General features: G+C 48.9%; 1 protein-coding gene across 3 annotated transcripts in view; it reads right to left on the bottom strand.

Moving 5' to 3' along the window:
• Positions 1–7,453, bottom strand: part of PRDM2 (PR/SET domain 2) — a 159,271-nt gene extending 151,818 nt beyond the window's left edge. For all 3 annotated transcript variants that reach the window (XM_075550930.1, XM_075550932.1, XM_075550931.1), the window contains exon 1: positions 7,439–7,453. The gene's annotated coding sequence lies outside the window, so the exon portion shown is untranslated. The remainder of the gene's footprint in view (positions 1–7,438) is intronic.
• Positions 7,454–19,167: the final 11,714 nt, after the last annotated feature.

Here is a 19,167-nt window from a genome sequence, read left to right as displayed (position 1 = left end):
GAACGTGGGGACAGAGTTCTAGAAGGTCCCCAGGGTGCTTGGGAAAGAGCAGCTCACCGAAGGAAAACAATCCCAGAGAAGAGAGGACAGAGGTTCCGCGTTGGCAGCGAGGTGTCAAAAGGACTAGAAAAGAAGTCGCCACCCCACGGGGTTCAGTCGCACAGTGCTCAGGGAGCTGACCGAGGCAGAGAGCACTAGGAAAGACGAGCAGCTCCGTAATAACTGTGCTCTGACCTACTGTTATCAGGAGAAATATCTGCGAAAAATGCTCCTCCTGCTTTTCAAAACCCTGAAGGAGCTCAAATTGCTTGCATATTTTTTATCTGCTATCTCAAAAAACCATCTGTGAAAGAGCACATCCATCATCGTCCCCTTTCCTGAGCGAGACAGACAGGGAAATTGACCTCTCCTGCCACTCCTCTCTGCCAAGGTGACTCAGAGGGACTCTCCAGGACAGGTCAGAACAGCCCCTGTGGGTCTGAGACTGCTAACTGTTCATGGGAGTAGAAAGCCCAGCTGGCCAGCAGAGCTGCTGGTAACTTCGAACTGCCAACCATGTGGGTCGCAGCCCAACGCCTAACCACTAGACCACCTTACTATGGCCAGAACCAACTCCATCTTGATGCCTGACGTGGGTTCAGAGCCGTCAATGCTGCGATGGGAGGGTGCACTGGCTCAGTATTTATGCCCGGAACAGGCTCCACCTTAACAAGTGGTAGTCCGGGGGTGGCACACACTGTGAAGTGCTGGCTACCGGTGGAAGGGCTGGTAGCTCGGACCCACACAGAGACACCTCGAAGGCAGGCCTGGCGATCTGCTTCCAAAAGGCCATGCACAGCCTTGACCACCTGTGAGGGCAGTTCTACTCTGCCACACGGGGCACCAACCACACTTCGCCAGTGGCCCTGGGACTTCACAGTTTCTAGCCTCGGTTGATCCCGAGAGCCTTTCTTGAAAAGTCCCACTTTCGAGCACGCTTAAAACCGGGACTTTCAGACGTGAGGCAAAGTTCCGAAAATAAGCTCCAGAGTGAGAAACAAATAGAACGCTTAATTACCTTTCTGCATCCAGTCTTGCAGTCCTGGTGGCGTAAATGGTTAGCTATTAGGCTGCTAACTGCAAGGTCAGCAGTTCAAAACCACCAGTCATCCCCAGGGAGAAAGGCGGGGCTTTATACTTCTATAAAGAGTTATAATCTCAAAAACTCACAGGGACAATTCTACCCTGTCCTATAAGGTTGCTTGATGGCAGGGAGTTTGATTTGTCTGTTTGTTTGTTTACTGAGTCCTGAGTAATACATAGGATGCTTGAGGGGCTTCAAGCAGGTGCTATAAAAAATGCCGTTCTCTTTTGATTCCGGTCCTTCACAAGCGGTTGGAAGCCTCCTGGCGCATGGAATTTGAGTTTGGCAGATCTCATAATGATTCTCCGGTCTTCGTGGCATCATTGAAATCCTTTGAAAATGCCACCGAATCGTCCCGCCCCAGCCAAGCAGAGTATGTGTGGGGCTACATGCGCATACAGAGATTTTACCCACTTCCAGACAGGCTGGCCACATGAGCAAAGTGAGTCAGGCAAGCTAGGCCGAGAAGTGCGTTAGCTCTTTCCAAGCAACTTGTATCACATGATTTACTGTATCGCATGATTTACTTGTATCGCATGATTTACTGTATCGCATGATTTACTGTATCGCATGATTTACTGTATCGCATGATTTATTGCAAAATATTCTTTTCACCAAAATGGCTGGGAAATGTGAAAGTGCTCAGTGGCATCTCCTTTACCACATGTTCCAAAGGACTGATAAATGAGACCAAGGCTAAGCATGGCAGGAACCACGACTCCAAAATTAATACTACACAGTGCTGAGGAAAATACTGTAAGCAAATTTCACTCTAAATGAACTCACTTCACTATATACGAGAACTCTAATTCATGCTTTAGGGAGGCGAGTGGGGGGCGGATGAAAGGCATTCTCCTTAAGAAAGAATGTTTAAAGGACACTTGCATTCATCCCAGTGAAACTGCAGAAATTCCATAATTCAGAAAACCAGCCACCCTACCAACTGTGCCTACAAGAGCATGTCCCTGTTGTCCAAGGGATCTGACTAAAGATCCGTCACATAGCACAATAGGAATTCCATCTGCAATGTCTCCAATCAGAGAGATTTATACAAAGCTAAGTCTGAAAGTATTGCTGCGAAATCACATGAGCTTTTATTGGGCAAAAATATCAAAACATGAAGTCATTCCTTCTCAACAGATCCTCCAGCTAGGTGTACAATTCTGGAGGCCCTGGTTCCATCTCACAGACCCTTCCCCCAAGAATTCTTGACTCTTCTATTTATATCAGATCAGACATTTAGTGTCTTTGAAAGACTCAACTCGAGTTCTTTTTCGATGTTACGTGAACTTGGGGAACTAAATGAAGTCTTGGGGAGCAAGATCACTCAGTTGGGAGGATGGGATAAGATTTCCCAACACAATTCCCATAGAATGAGCAGGGGCACTGTGGTGATAGAAAAAAAAAAAATTCCTCAGTGCCACTTTCCTGGCCATATTCTGACCACTGCAATTTTTGAATTTTCTTAAAATTTAGCAATAAACACCAGTAATTGTCCTGTATCCTTTAAGAATTCATCTATCAAAATTACCCCTTCAATACTGTCCCCACCCCTACCCGTACCCCCCAGTACTCACTCACAGGCACGCATGCATATGTGTGCACACACGCATACACACACACACACAAAACACTAATCGCAATATGCTGAGAGGCCCTCTCGGCCTTGAACTGAACTGGCCCAGCAGATCTCCTCAGAAGTCACTGTTCTGAACAAACCTTGCTCTCTGGATCCTAGTGCTCGATGCCAAATGAATCCTTGGTGATGACTTATTCCACAAGTCTCTGCATTCGCTTAGATCTTGCTGGAAAGCTCCGTTCTTGGAGGTGGGTGATCTTCACGCGAGACTTCTTTTTTCACTATTCTTTTTGGTGGGGGAAGGACTCCAATGAGACGAAGACAAGGGTATCACGGAGAGCACTGTCTGCAGCCATCCACTGACCAAACAAAAGGCCTTGCAAGTGTGAGCTGGGTCTGACTAGCAATCGTTTTTCACTAATCCTGGTCCTTGGTAAGATTTGACAACATTTTTTTCTTCTCCCAAGGGGAAGAAGTTGTGGAATGGTGCCTGTTTTCCATGAAGCCCAGTGAACTACCTTTGCATGATAATAAAGTTAAAATGTTAAGGAAGCACTTGGAAAGCACACATTCATCACTTTCTATGAATTCCTGAGTTCATTGCGACAAACACAAAAAGGAGATGCTAGAAAAATGATAGTTTGGCTTCCACAATCAATATTCAAGGAATGGCTTCAGGAAGTCTCGTTTTCTAAGAGAAACGACATTTGTTTCTCAGCAATTCTGTTATCCGGGCCACATGCATAAATTATTCACTGTGCATCATATCTGCGAATATATTTACATGTAGCAGTGCCTGAGTACGCACACTGGGAAGGCTGATCGGGTGTCATTCAAGTGTCCTCATACTCTCCCGGCTACTTCACGTTGCTTCATCTCTTACCACAGAAGGGGAAGCCCAAAGCGAAACTGCCGAAAGTGACCATTCTGTGAGGTCAGAAACCAAAAGCTGGAAGGAACGTCAAGAGGCCAGTGCGCCCAACGCCTCGGGGGCAATGCATGCTGGATAGTCTATCCTGCCAGTTCTTTGACTCCCCGGAGACCATAAAGGTCTCCAACCACCCAGCATCCAGTCAAAAGAGCTGTCCTTTGAGGCAGCAGTTGAGAACTGGGGCATTTTTGCCTTACCCTTCCCCCCCCCACTTCACCCCTCCTCTCCCCGACCCCCCAAACACACACACACACACACACACACACACACACACACACACGACGGTCCACAAGGTCTGGATAGAAGTTTGGTTGTCAGGATTTGGGAAGAGGCAAGGGGCGCAGCTAAACATCCCACAGTGCACAGGAAGTGCCTCACGACAAACAGGGACCGGCCCAGAAGGCCTTGACCGTGAGGCTGAGGAACTGCACTTTGTAAGGGCGCCTCAGGAGGGGCTGCGACCAGGGCTGGACCCCGCCCACGGGGAGGATGACGCCCGCCCGAGGACCACGCCATGCTCCTCCTGTTGTACACTGGGTCTCCGGGAGTGAGGAGCGACGCTCGGGCGACCAACAACAAGTATTCCCGAGGAGGAAGGCCCTCAAGATGGCGTGACCGTGGCTGCCACAGTGGCTCCCACGTGATGATGATGAAGGTAGCACAGCACCTGGCAGGGCTCCTTCTGCGGTGAGAGCATCACCCAGCAGCAGGGCCAGCTCGCCGCACCTAACAAGTGGGGTCCATGGCTTTCAAAGATGCCATCCGCTCCTGGAAAGGCTACACGCCTCGGACAACCAAAGGAACAGTTCTACTTCATCCTGAGGGTCACTCTGGATGGGAATCCACTGGATGGCATTGAGTGTGGTTTTGCCTTTATGAAGATGACTTAACCGCTCTGACGAGGAAATTCCAGTCTTCTCCAAGGAGAGCGGGGTACCACCCGAGCGAGGTCTCTAACCACGTGTTGTGAAGGGAACTCCGAGGCGATGAGCACACACAGCCCACGGGCCCCAAGCACTCACTGGCCAATCTGACAGTACGTGTCCTGTCAGCTGGAAACGCCCACGCCGGACACTTTCTCCCCAGCTGTCCCCCTGCTCTTCTCTACCACCCCACTCTGCATTCTCCTAGTGGCCCCCCACAGTTTGGAGTTTGAGGGGTTTTCCCCCTTTCTTTTCCCTTTCAGCAAGAGTATTAAAAATAGCATGAAAAGCAAGCCAGAAGACGTGAAAATAGTAAATAACCTAAGGTGCTTTCCACTCCGGAAAGTCTATAATTTAACATGACTTTAAAAGGCTTGTAAATCATATCCAGAACTTGAGAAGGCATCGGCTGCTTAAAGAAACAGCCCCATGAATAAATAAACATCTGACGTGAAATAATCATCAAAAGAGTGTGCGTGCAGATAGACGTGTGTAACTGCACAGACCCTGCTGAGGGGGCGCGAGGAAAAAGAAGCTGAGATTGAGATTTCTTAGGGCTGCTGCCCGACTGAGGGAAACGTGCGGACTTGGAAGAAACAGAATTTACATTTTCATTTATCTTAAAAGATTACTGAACTTTAAATTGTACAATTTAAAAAATGCTTTTAAATGAGTCTTCATGGGGAGAAAGTCTTAGTGTGTGGGCACTGTGCTGATCAATAGTGGATAAATGACGGCCCATCTATACAGTAGAGACCCATTAAAATCCTATTGAAGAGTATTTAATGTTAGGGAAGTAGCTTCAGACACAGGAAGAGGAGGCAGGGCACAAACAACGTAAACATTGTGATAACAATTCCGTAAAAAATGTAAAGATATAGATAAAAAGTAGACATGCGAAGATAGAAAGTGAAAATCTACACCGTGATATAGATGCCAAGAAAACACACACACGCACACACACAGAGGACGGAAGAGAGAAGAAAGTCAGCAGCTATCTCCAGAGTCGGAGGTTCCAGCGGCCAATGTCTGTCCCTTCCTGGCCCCTTCCTCTACTTTCCAAGTATTCCACGGTGAGGGTCACTTGTTAAGTTTCACTGTTTGTCTCCCCAAAGTAACACCGTTATACATTTCGACCACATTGTTTCAGGCCCTGCGCACAAAATGGAGAAAAACAAAACCTGCACCTACCCACATGTGCATAAAAAAACCCACAACAAACGCGACCCTTACCGGGGCACGGGCAGTATGTGCGTGTCAGGTGCGTTTCTGTCTTTCTAGGCATTAGAGGTGTTTTTTAATGGTGCACACTTTGTGTGTGCGAGTTAAAGGTGTTGACTTATGGAAACCCAAAAACAAGGGATGTGCTGGGCGGCAGAGTAGAAAGCGCCGCAGAGTCACACCTCATGTGAACGTGGTTTTGTCCCCGTCAAACTCCGTCTCCAGGGCTTGAGAGGAGGGGCTATTTAATAAGACCCCCGGCCTTGAGAGATCCTGTCCAGGCTCACCTGGGATTCATCTGTAAAACAGAATCTGGCCAAATGTGCACGGGTATGGAAGCTTCTAGAGAAATGGCAGGGGCAGCTGCAAGCCACCTCAAAACACACACAACCCCATCAAAAGGAAAACAAAAAAACAAAACAAGAGCACCTGCGTACGTTTTCCTGTGCACCTCACGGTGTGCGGAGCGCATTTCCTAACATGCTAACCGCAGCAGCAAAACATGTCTCCGACACTTGATCAAACTGATCCAAACGGAACGAAGTCTGTGTGCTATTGGACGCCACAGAGGCTGGCGGGTTCTGTGCGCGGCCGAACGTGCCGTACGCCGGCTGTTTTGGACAATAAATCTGCAGGGGACAAAAACTTGAGGAAGCCTTTGCGCAGGTTCCTCTTAGCGTCCGATGCAAAGGCTCTAAGGACCTGCTGGGATGCGGCAAACGCCTTTCGACTTCTCCAAGAAACCCAAGCAGGGAAAATGACGGGCCAGCTCCAATCTCTTGGCTCAGAGGGAAACAGCGCTGCAGGTCCCGGTGCATCGGGCTCCCTGGTGACCGCGACGGCCCACCCGAGGGTCACCGGCGCGGCCAGCTAGGGTGGCGTCCCTCACGCGTGGGTCACAGGGACCGCGGGGACCAGGAGAACCTGTTCGGTTTCCCTCACTTGCCATCAGCAAACATGGTTCAGGGGATTCTTGGCTTAAAAAACAAAAATGATCCGAAGTGCACGGGCTTGGGGTTTTCGGGGGAGCCAAACGGGCGCCGCCGCGGGAGACGTTCTCCGGGTTTCAGGCGCACGAAACTATTTAGGGGACACAAAGGCGCACCGCACAGAAGCCGGCACCGCGGAGCGTGCGAACGACACGCAAGCCGTCTGGGCGCAGCAGCGAGGGCGACAAGACGACCGGGGAAGGGGCAGGGTGCTGCCCGCGCCCCAGCCCCGCGTGGACCCGGCTGGGCGCGCGCCGGTCCCGGGTGCGCTTGGCGCCGCGCGCACCGGGCATCGCGCTGCGCAGCCCGGAGTCCCCCGCGCGCCCCCCGCCCGGCCAGAGCCACCGCGCAGCTTCCGCGGGCAGGACCCCCACCCCGGGTCGGGGACCCCCCCGGCCTCCGCGCCCCGCCGCCGGACGCCCCCCCGCCCGCCGCCCCGAGCGCGGCGTCCGCACCGCGGCGCTTTGTTCCGGGAACGTCCGCCCGTCGCGTCCGGGACGACGGGGAGGCCGGCGAGGGCGCGTCCGCCGCCCCCCAGGCGCCCGGCTTCCCCGGCGTGGCGCCCCCGCCGCCCCGCTCCCCCGGCCGCGAACCCACGACCCGGCGGGACAGGTCGTCCCGGCGCCGCCCCGTCGCGCCCCCGGCCGCTCGCCCGCCCCGGCCGCCTCTTACCCGCGCCCGGCGCGCCCCGCGTCTCAGAGCGTCGGGAGCCGCCGCCCGCGCCCGCGCCCCCGCCGCCGCCGGCCCCGCTCCGCCCGCCCCGGCGCCCGCGGCCGCGCCGCCGCCATCTTGGCCCCGGTCGGAAGTGACGTCGGGCGGCGCCCGCCGGGCCGCGGGGCCTCTGCGCCTCAGGGCGCCGCGCCGCTCGCCCAGGGCCCGCGGGCTCCCACCCGGCCGCTCCCGGGCTCTGGACTGCCGGGCCGGGGACCCCGCGGGCGGCGGCCAGCGCGTGGGTCGGGCCCGGACCGGAGGGTTCGCTAGCACCCTGCGCCGCGCAAAGTCGCCCCAAGAGCCCCAGCCTCGGAACGCACGGGGCGGAGGAGGGACTGGCCAGTGAAGGAGCTGACCCCTTCACTTGGGTGCCACGCCCCAGAGAGCAGCAGGCAGGTGCAGCCTCGTGCATTTGGTCGCCGGCGGCGGCCGCCTCCTCCTGCGCGCCTGCCGGGACCGTCGTCGAGGCTGCGGACACATGGGGAACACGGGCTCGGTAGCGGATGCTCTGCCGTGCAGCCATAGCACGTGGTCGAAGGGGAGCTGACAGACACCCGAGAGGAAACGCCCCCAGAACGTTGGACCCGAGGATGGAGTGGAGAAGAGCGATTTCGTGCAATGAAATGGGAAGCTAGCTGGACACCCCCCCGCCCCCCAACCTGCCATCCAGTCCCCTAGAGTACAGACTGGAACAAACGGCCCTTAAGCGGGGCTTCGAGCCAGTTGCCTCCCTGCCACATACACATAGATACCAGGCTACAGCAGTAGAGACTGGTACCTGGAGAAGGGGCTTCGTGCTTGGCTGAAGTGGAGGGGCAGCGACGAAGAGGAAGGCCTTTGATTGAGGGGATTGACACGGTGGCTGCACCAATGCGCTCAAAGGAACAGTTGGGAAGAGGGCGGCGCTTCTGTTGTACGCAGGATCGCTATGATCGCAACCCACTCAAGGCCTCCTAACAATCACAGTACGTACCCGCAGATGATCGGTACAGCCACCCTGTCGTTAGCTGCTGCCAGCAGCCCCTGGCCCTGGCCCACTTCATGCTCATTGAGGACAACCTTCAGAATCCAGGGTTTCCACGGACTGATTTATGCAAGTAGACGGCCAGGCTGTTCTTTCCACGCTGGCTTCGTTTGGGAACCCCTCAGAAATCCGCTCAATGCCCTGGTAATGGGAAAAGCTCCGGTGAGAGGTCGGTCGTAGTTGCTGATATGAGGTATGGTGGCTGGAACCGCAAGGGGCCTTCCAAAAGTTCATGGGAAATGGGATTAAAAGCTAGTGGAATCTTCCCATACACTTTTTGAAGTCTTATGCAGAACCCACATCTCCAGCATGAGCCACCGCCATTCCCCATAACAGCATACGCACTTCCAAATAAGGTTTTCCCTAAGATGAAGTTTGCATGTGAGCTGTATAAAGGCATTTGACTGGGTGGATCTTAGGAAATGGTGGATAGCGAAGCAAAGAAAGGGAATTCCAGAACACATCGTTCGTCTCATGCAGACCATGAGTCCACAGACCAAGGGCTACCATTTGAACAGAACAACGGATAGAACCTGATTTAAAAATCAGGAAAAGTGTGTGACACGGTTGTATCAGTTCACCATTCTTAGTCAGTCTCTATGCTGAGCAAATCTGAGAAGTTGCACTATATGAAGAAAAACAGCATCAGGGTTGGAAGAAAGCTCATTAACTGTGATGTGCAGATGTCACCACCTTGCTTGCTGAAAGCAAGGACAACTTGAAGCACTTGCTAATGGAGATTTTTAAAAAACTCTAAAGAAAACAAAAATTATTCACAACCGGATCAATAACAGCAAACATCAAAAAGACTGAAGTTGTCAAGGATTTCCTTTTACTTGGATCCAAAATCATGGGGACAGCAGTCCAGAAATCAAACAACATTGCATCAGGCAAATCTGCTACAAAAGGTCTTTAAAATGTGCTAAAGACCAAAGGTGTCACTTGAAGGACTAAGGTGCACCTAACCCAAACCATGGTATGTTCGGGGGCCTTCTATACAAGTGAAATCTGGATAATGAATAAGAAAGACAAGGGAAGAATTGATTCATTTGAATCACGGTGTTGGTGAAGAATATTCATTATATCATGGCTACCCAAAGAACAAATTTGGAAGAATTACAGTCCAACTACTCCTTAGAAAATGTTCCAAAGCTATGCATAAGGTGTTTTAGATTCAAAATCAATGCTTGGATCTATAATCAATGGTCATGGAAGCAGCAGTCGAGATCAAAACACATATTTCATTAGGTAAATCTGCTGCACAAGACCTCTTTAGAAACTTGCAGAGCAAAGATGTTCCTTTGAGGCCTACGGGACAACTGACTAAAACCATGGCATCCTCCATTGCAAGACATGCCTGTGGAAGTTGGGCTTTGAATAAGGAAGACCGTAGAAGAATGGATGCATCTGAATTGTGGTGCTGCAGAAGAATATTAAAAGTACCATGGCCTGCTAAAAGGATAAACCCATCTGTATTGAAATAAATAAGGCCAGAGTGCACCTTAGAGGCAAGGATGGCTAGACTTCTGTCTCACTACTTTAGACAGGTTGTCAAGAGAGACCAATCCCTGGAGAAGGGCATCATGCTTGGTAAAGTCGAGGGATGTCAAAAGAGAGGAAGCACTTCGATGAGATGGATTGACCCCGTGGCTACAGCAATGTTATCGAGCATTGGAACATTTGTGAAAGTGCCACCGACCAAGCAGCGTTTCATTCTGTTGTACATCAGGTCACGACGGGTGAGAACCAACTCAGTAGCACTTAACAAAAACAAGGTTCCTGGGAGAAAGACGGGGTGCTCTATGAGGCGCTATGGGTGATTCACACGGATTTGTTAGGAGCAGAAATAGACTCAATGGCAGTAACAAGTGAGCAAGACCCTAGGTGTGGAGACACAAGCATGCATGCCCCTGTGAATACAGTAGTCACCATGCTTTCCCCATTCTGTATGTAGACTATTGCCTTTCAACATGCGGTGGATCAGCCTGTTATGCAGCAAAATATCTGGGAGGCAGTGGTCAGGAAGAACCCATCATTGTATTCCCTGGAAAACATGAGCCCTGGTGGCATAGTGGTTACACGTTGGGCTGTGATCCTACAGGTCAGCGGTCTGAAATCACCAGCCACCCTGAGGGAGAAACACAGGGCTTTCTACTCCTGTAAAGAGTTACAGTCTCAGAAACCCACCGGAGCAGCTCTACCCTGTCCTAACCAGGTCCGTAAGAGTCGGCATCAACTCAATGACAGAGTTTGATTTGGTTTTGGATGTGCCTTCTGGCATTCAATAGATTGGAAAAGTAAAATAAAATTAGGAGTGACATGGTGAGCTGGAACATAGACGCCAAGACATGACTGACAGAGTAGTCAGTAGTTATCCCCTCTGTCGTGAAGCCAAAATACATTCACTTCCTGTGATGGCTGTAACTGAGCGCTGCAAACTTGATGGCTCCAAACAATAGATGCTTCTCAAGAAACTGGGAATCTACCATCCAAAAATCAGTACCACTGGACAGAAATCAAGGTGACAAGAGGGCCACACTCCCTCCAGGGGCCCCAGAGGGCAATCCATTCCCTGCCTCTTCCAGCTTTCATGACTGCGAGCATGCCATGGCTTGTAGCCACATCACTCATACCAACCTGCAAAGCCAGAATCTTCAGATCTGTCTCTGTTCCATCTTCACGTTTTCTGTTCCCATATTTGTGGCCAAATCTCTCTTCGGAGGACACAGGAGGCTATTTTAGGACTCAAGCAGATAATCCAAGACAACTTTTCATCTCTGGCTCACTGTCATCGAGTCAATTCTGACCCTAAAGGACAGGGTAGAACTGCCCCTGTGGGTTTCTGAGACTAACTCTTTACACATGGGGCAAAAACCTCATCTTTCTCCCAACGTGTGGTTGGTAGTTTCCAGCTGATGACCTTGAGGATCACAGCCCAACTTGTAAGCACTACACCCGCAGGGCTCCCTTAATTTACTCACATCTATAAAGATTCCTTTTCTATGCATGGAGGGGTCACAGGTCCTGGAGTTTGGATGTGGACATAAGAAGGGTCTCCAAAAAAGGTTGTGGAAAATGGAATTGAAATATAATGGATTTTTTTTCCATGACCTTTTTGAACACACAAATCCATTTGCCATCAAGTTTATTCTGACTTCTTATTGTTGTTGTTGTTAGAGGCCATCAAGTCGGTTCTGGCCCATAGCAACCTTATGCATAACAGAACAAAAACACTGCCCAGTCCTGTGCCATCCTCACAATTGCTCCTACGCTTGATCAGCCACTTGATCTCGATGGCCTTCTAATTTCCAAGCCTGATGTCCTTCTCCCTGGACTGGTCTGTCCCAACAATATGCCCAGAGTATGTAAAAGGAAGTCTCTCCATCCTTGCTTCTAAGGAGCACTCTGGCTGTACTTCTTCCATGGCAGATCAGTTTGTCCTTTTAACAGCCGTGATATCTTCTGTATTCTCCAGCACCACAATTCAAGGGCATCTGGCTCATAGTGACCTTAAACATGGTTTACAGGACTATAAATTTTGAACGACTGACCCTGCAGTTAGCAGCTGGCAACACTGAACCCATAGCAATTGCAGGGATTCTTCCACATATCTTTGGGAGCTATGATTTATCCTACCCTGGGTGTATCCTCAACATGTTTCAATTCCCCTTAAATTAGTCATCATGTATTTTTCTTTTTTGTGTGTTCTTCTGAAGCATGTTTTTTTGTTTTGTTTTTGATCATTTTATTGGGGACTCTTACAATTCTTATCACAATCCATACATCCATCCATTGTGTCAAGCACATTTGTACATTTGTCGCCATCCTCACTCTCAAAACATTTGCTTTCCACTCGAGCCCTGAATATCAGCTCCTCATTTTATCCCCTCCCCCATGAACCCTTCATAATTCATAAATTATTATTATTGTTTTGTAATATTGAAGCATTTTTTAAGTTTTTCAACCGGCATTACTTTTCAGGGTAAACAACTATAGAGATAGCAATAGATAGAAAGATAGAGAAAGAGATACTAGGAGAAAGGGAAGGAAGGAGAGAGAGGACAAAACATGCCCTGTGGTGCAGTGGTTTGTGCTCCTGAAATTCAAATCCAACAGCCACTCCGGGGGACAACGATGTGGCGGTCTGCTTCTAGAAAGATTTAAAACCTTGGAAACTCCGTGAGACAGTTCTACTCTGTGCTGTAGGGTCACTATGAGTCAGAGGCCATTCATTGGCCATGGGCTTGGTTTTGATTTTCAACCTAAAGAAACTTAGAATTCTGGAAAGTTAGTAATTCCTTGGGTGTTCATCTTCGGGTTACTAGGCTACATGTGACTTTCGCCTGTTTGCAAAGGTGAAGAGTACCACAGAAGGATGAAGGAAGGAATTGAAGACATATTTTCATCACGTCCGATGGACCATTTCTGTGTCAGGGAATGGAAGTATAGCATGCACCCTGCCCAAATCTCCAACAGGAATAAAACTGTGCTCTGCCCAGGTAGAGTGGTGGAGGCACTGGCCAGGCTTCTACCTTGGTGAGGCATTACCTCTACAGAGGACATCCTCAAGAGTGTCTGGCAAGAGGTAAACACTAAATATATATTTCTAACTGGGGGGGGGATCTCAGAACACATAAAACTGGCATCAAATCGTAGAACAAATAAAATTGTGGCAAAAAATAAATTGTTGCCCACTTAAAAGACAACACACGATTATCAAATTCTCCACCGATTCCCAGCTCAGCATAGCAAACAGGACACCAAGAGCAGTGCTCCTAAAAGATTCAACATTCTACAACCAAGATGAAAGAATTTGCAGCGCCATGCCAATGGGAATGTAAGTGGCCCCCCAGCCCCAAGTGATAATAGTATATACTCTCTACTAGGTTTTAATCTGGGTAGTTTAGTTGGATTGTCTCATTCAATCCTCACAACTCTGTTAAGTACTGCCGCTCCTCACAGATCCATCTTCCAGCAGATGGCTCTGAGGCTCTGGAGGAGTTAGATAATGTGCCTAGTTAGTAACAGAACCAGAATTTGAACCTAGGTAGCTTCCCTTCCCTAGGCTCAGTGATTACCCAGGAAGCCATCCTGCCTGTTCTCTGGGGTGCACAGCCACATCAAAAGCCCGAGGGTTGGACCAGGAGCAGGTGCAGGTACCATCCACCATCACAGCTTCTCAATGACCTCATCCTCAACTGGGAAGAAAGTACTGGGAAGTCTCTTTTGAAAGCATCTACATACAGAGGCCATTCTAAAGACACTACCTGGTCTGTCAGGTGTGGATGTGTGTAACAGGATCACAGGGCAGAGGAAGGCGAGTGTGTGTCTGGGAGAAATTGCATCCAATGAACTCGCCTTCATCATGACTTGTATCTTAAACACGGAGTCCCTTTTCTTGTGACTACAAATTGTTCTGACCACAGTCCTGATTCCTTCACCTCATCACTTGTCCAACACCCTCACCACTAGCCTCTTTGGTGTCATTTTCCAAGCAAGGAATGGTATCTAAACATTGTACATCACCAGCTACCAACAGAAGAGCTGGCACCCTGGGTCTCACTAGACACTCACCTAAGAAGTTCCAGGGAAGGAACTCTGTGGGCGTAAAACAAATCTGTCTGTATTGATAGATAATTTGGGCGGCATTACTTCCATGAAAAACCTTATGTAGTCTCAAAAGAAATTAATAAATCTTGTGGCTAGTTGGCATCAAGCCAGTGTAGACTCAAAAGACTGGGCAGCCCCAAAGCATCTTCACAGTCCTTGGCTTGCTCAAGGCGACCACTGTGGATTCTGGGCGACTTCCAACCTAGGAGGCTCATCCTCTGGGACCACATCAAACAACATTCTGTTGTGATCTGTCAGGATTTCCTTTTTTTTAGTGAAATGATTTTTTCCTTTAATAATCATTTTATTGGGACTCTTACAAGTCTTATTACAATCCATACATCAATTGTATCTGACATAGTCGTACATATATTCCATCGTTCTTTTCTAGACATTTACTTTGCATTGAGCCCTTGGGATCAGTTCCTCTTTTTTTTCCCTCCCTCCTCCCCACCCCTCCACCCCTCATGACCCCCTGATGGATTGTAGATTGTTAATTACTTTCAAATTCCACTCCCCTCTGGTCTCTGTCTCCCTTCCCCTCTGGTTTCTGTTGTTCTTCCCCCTAAATGGTGTGTGTGTGTGTGTGTGTGGTTATGTGCAATTCATTGAGATTGGTGGCCCCCTCCCTCCCCTCTTCTCCCCCCCACCCTTCCTCTTACCCCTTTGGTTTCTCTTTTCCCATTCCTGTTCCTGGGTTCCATGTGTTGTGAGTTCTATCTCTTGCCTGTACCTATGTACATGCTCCCGTCTAGTCTAGACTGGAAAGCAGCACTGGGGTCATGACAGCGGCGGGGGAGGGGCGGTGAGGGGAGGGGAGGAGGCCTCAAGGGATCATATGTATATTGCGACCCATTATCTGCACCCTGATTGACTCAACCCCTCCCTGCGACCACTCTGTGTGGGATGTTCCTTCGTCCATATGTGGGCTTTGACAGAGGTGTCCACCTATGTAAATACATTAATTCGTAACAGTAGTGGTATGGGCCTATGTGATGTATTTTATAAGGCAATACACTGATGCTGCAGACTGCCCTTGGGCCTTGGCTCATATCTTCCCTCAATACAAGAACACCTTTTTCTAACAAATTGATGTTCTGTGATGCTCATCCCCCCACCCCCCTACACGATCGCTGAAGACAGAATGGGTGCATAAGCAGATGTGGTGAAGACAGAGGATGGTGTCCAGCTATTAAAAGAGATAGTGTCTGGGGTCTTAAAGGCTTGAAATTAAACAAGCAGCCATCCAACAGTGAAGCAACAAGCCCACATGGAAGAAGCACACCAGTCGGTGCGGTCATGAGGTGTCACTGAGACCAGGCAACGGGCATCAGAAGACTCACAACAAACAGTAAACAAAAATGCATTGGTGAGAATGGAGGCGGGTTGGATCTGTCAGGTTTTCATTGGCTAATTTTCAGAAGTACATCACTAAGCTTTTCCTCTTAGTCTGTGCTGGCCTTAGACAAATCTTCCCAAGAAAACAAACTCACTGACACCAAGTCAGAATAGTGACCTCCTTTGGGTTTCCAAGACCGTAACTGTTTATGGGAGTAGAAAGCCTAGATTTTCTCTCAAAGAGCTGCTGGTAGTTTCAAACTGCCAACCAGGTGAATCACAGCCCACTATGTAACCAGTACACCACTAGGGCTCCCAGGCAAATGTTAGCAGCCCTAAAACGTAATGGTAGGATGGGGAAAGTTCAGGAGCTATCACCGAGTACAGTCTGTGCCAGCTCTTCATATTAAGTCTCATCAGTCCTCATGACAGCAACAACTGCGGTTTGGCAGATGTGGATATTAGAAAGCGAAGCCCAGACTGCCCAGGGACAGAGCTGATGAATGTCTGAGGCCTCCACCTGTCTGGGCCAAAGTCCACGCTCTGCTTGCTGGCCACCCTGCTTCCCAGACATCATGCTGGTCTTAGTGCAGTGTGCTAGAGGTGCTAGGCAGACACAGCCCCAGGGAGACCAAAGACACTGTCCCCGCTTCTGAAGAACTTAGAACCTAGTGGCGGAAATGGAAGCATATGAAAACACATGGTGTGACAAGGGATTTTTTAGACATTTTTTCTTCTCTTAAACTGTAATGCCATGTTGCTGTTGTTAATTGTTAGCCATCTAGTCCGTTCCAACTCATAGAAACACTGGCCAGTCCCGCACCACTGTAACTCTTTGAATCCAGCGATGCCACTGACATGCTATGTATCTCTTTATGTCAGATGTCTACACCTGTGCTCCGCACATTCTGATAGCATGCATCAGACCCAAGCCAAGCACCAAACCAAACTCACTGCCATAGAGCCTATCCCGTGTCATGGTGACTCTGTAGGATTGAATAGAATTCCCTCTTGTGGGTTTCAAGACCGTAAATCTTTATGAGAGTTAAAAGTTTCATCTTTCTCCCTTAGGGTGTCTGATGGTTTTGAACTCCTGACCTTTCCGTTGCTTGTTGTTAGACGCCCTTGAGTCTGTTCCAACCCATAGCATCCCCATACACAACACAACAAAGCACCGCCTGCCTGTTCCATCCTCACAATTGTTCCTATCCCCAAGCCCACTGTGGAGCCCCTCCAGGGCCTTCCTTTCTTCTGCTGGCAGTTAGGAGCCCCAATATCTTCACTGGGAATGAGCTCATATTTTATATAAAGTGATCAATTACTTTCCAATGCAAATATGAGTCCTTTGTTTCTTTTTAAAATATCCCTTTCAGGACTGGAAATGGCTTAAGTGTTTTGCATTTGTTTTTGAGACTGTATGGCTTGGGCCCATAGTCTTGGGGACAGCTTAGTCAACTGGTATCGCATAATTGACAAAGATAACTTTCTACATCAGTGGTTCTCAACCGTCCTCATGCCATGACCCTTTAATACAGTTCCTCATGTTGTGGTGACCCCCCAGCCATAAAATGATTTTTGCTACTTCATAACTGTCATTTTGCTACTGTTATAAATTGTCATGTAAATATCTGATGTGCAGGATGTATTTTCATTGTTACCAATTGAACATAATGAAAGCCTAGTGATTAATCACAAAAACAATATGTGACCCCAATGTGCCATAGCTATTCTATCTGGGAGCCGAGCAAATCAAAGAGGCTGAATTACGTGAAGAAGAATGTGCCATCAGGATTGGAGGCAGGCTTATTAATAACGTTCAATATGCAGATGACACAACCTAGCCTGCTGAAAGTGAAGACTTGAAGCACTTACTGATGAAACTCAAGGGTTGCAGCCTTCAGTCAATGTAAAGAAAACCAAACTCCTCACAACTAGCGCAATAAAGTAACATCATGATAAGTGGATAAGAGGTTGAAGTAGCCAAGGATTTTGTCTTTCTTAGATCCACAATCAATGATCATCGATGCACCCATCAGGAGATCCAAAGATGCTTTGCATTAGGTAAATCCGTGGCACAAAATCTCTTTAGAGTATTGAAATTCAAGGATATTACTTTGAGGACTTAAGCGTGCCTGACCCAAGCCATGGCATTTTCAATCACCTCATACATATATGAAAGTTAAACATGGAATAAGGAAGACCAAAGAAGAATGGAAGTATTGGAATTGGGGTGCTGGAGAAGGATATTGAAAGTACTATGGATGGCTAAAAGACAAACACATCTGTCTTGGAAGAAGTCCAAGCCAGGGTGCTCCTTAGAGGTGAGGATGAGGAGCCGTATTCTTACAGCCTTTGGACATGTCAGGAGAGACCAGTCCCTGGAGAAGGACATCATGTTTGGTAGAAGGGAGGGGCAGTGAAAGAGAGGAAGGCCCTCAATGAGATGCATTGACACAGTGACTACCACCTTGGGCTCAAGCACAAAAACAGTTGTGAGGATGGCGCAGGACAGTGCAGGGTTTCATTCGGTCATCCATAAGGTCGCTATGGGCTGGGACAGACTTGATGGCACCTAACAGCAGCAACAACGGTTCATGCCAAATGACTCTCCTTGTATAAGGCTGTGCAACATACTCGACACCCAAGTGAAATCCTTTGGTTGTTGCTCAGTACTGTGGAGTCAGTTCCAACTCTAGCGACCCTACAGAAGGAAACACTGTAGGGGCTGAAGAACCCAAAGTTGGCAAGAAACGATAGGCTCCTGGCTGTTCAGGCAACTGAATCCAAGGTCAGCAGGTAAGAAGGGAGAATGAGAAGACAACCTAGCAGGTCATTGGCTCAAATCCAAGGAGCTGGAGGTCAATGAGCGGGATCCATGATCCACACTCAGGAAAAAGCAAGCAAGCTTTCCCACAGCTTCTGCTTATATTGGAAGCAGGCTGTACCTTCAAGGAGATCTCCTCATGTGAGTACTATGTCTTAATTGCCAAACCACTGAGAATCCCAGTCCAGCCAAGTTGACATAAAACCTTAACTATTACTGTTGTTTCCTTATATTTTTCATTTTGTTGGATTTTCCTGGTCAGGCAACTTATCTTTTACCCCAAAGCTTGGACTACTTTACATTTCTTTTGAAGATTGAAGGCTTTCCTCTTGTTTTTCCCCGCGTTTGTATTTCCTGTTGTTCTCACCGCTTCCCTTCCTTTCCCCGGCTCCTCCTGTGCTTGGCTTCTCTTCGCTCCTCCTTTCTCACTGGGATTGTCCTGATCATTCAGTTGTGCATCAGTTTCCTCTTCTCTTGGCAGATGTTTCTGTCCTTTCGAGTTTGCGGTCATTCTTCCCCTTTCTCCAGTGTCTCTGCCTTGTCTTCTTGTTCATGCCTCATCGGGGACTCTCTAGCACAGGACAGCGACCCTCTTTACGCCTAAGGGAATCCTCCTTTTCTGTTGATGATCATGGTCTTCCGGTGCTGGATTATCTTTCTTGACGCTGTTTCTCCATGTGGAACTCAGGCGGCACTTCTTCTATGTCCTCTTTTTCACGAGATGATCATCCATGGGTTTGACTCCTGTGATGCATGGGGTCGTTCTCAGAGGACGCTGGGCTCTTTTTTCCTTCTGCAGCTCACTTTATTAATTTTTCAATTTTTATCATCCTTACTGCTCTTGACATCAAAGTCGCTGCCTGTGTCTGAGTTTTCCTCTGAAAACTCGTAGCA

This window comes from Tenrec ecaudatus, chromosome 1 (assembly GCF_050624435.1).
Source record: "Tenrec ecaudatus isolate mTenEca1 chromosome 1, mTenEca1.hap1, whole genome shotgun sequence".
Taxonomy (NCBI): Eukaryota; Metazoa; Chordata; class Mammalia; order Afrosoricida; family Tenrecidae; genus Tenrec; species Tenrec ecaudatus.
The sequence above is the reverse complement of the archived record's forward strand: the minus strand, read 5'-3'. Positions and strand labels throughout refer to the sequence as shown.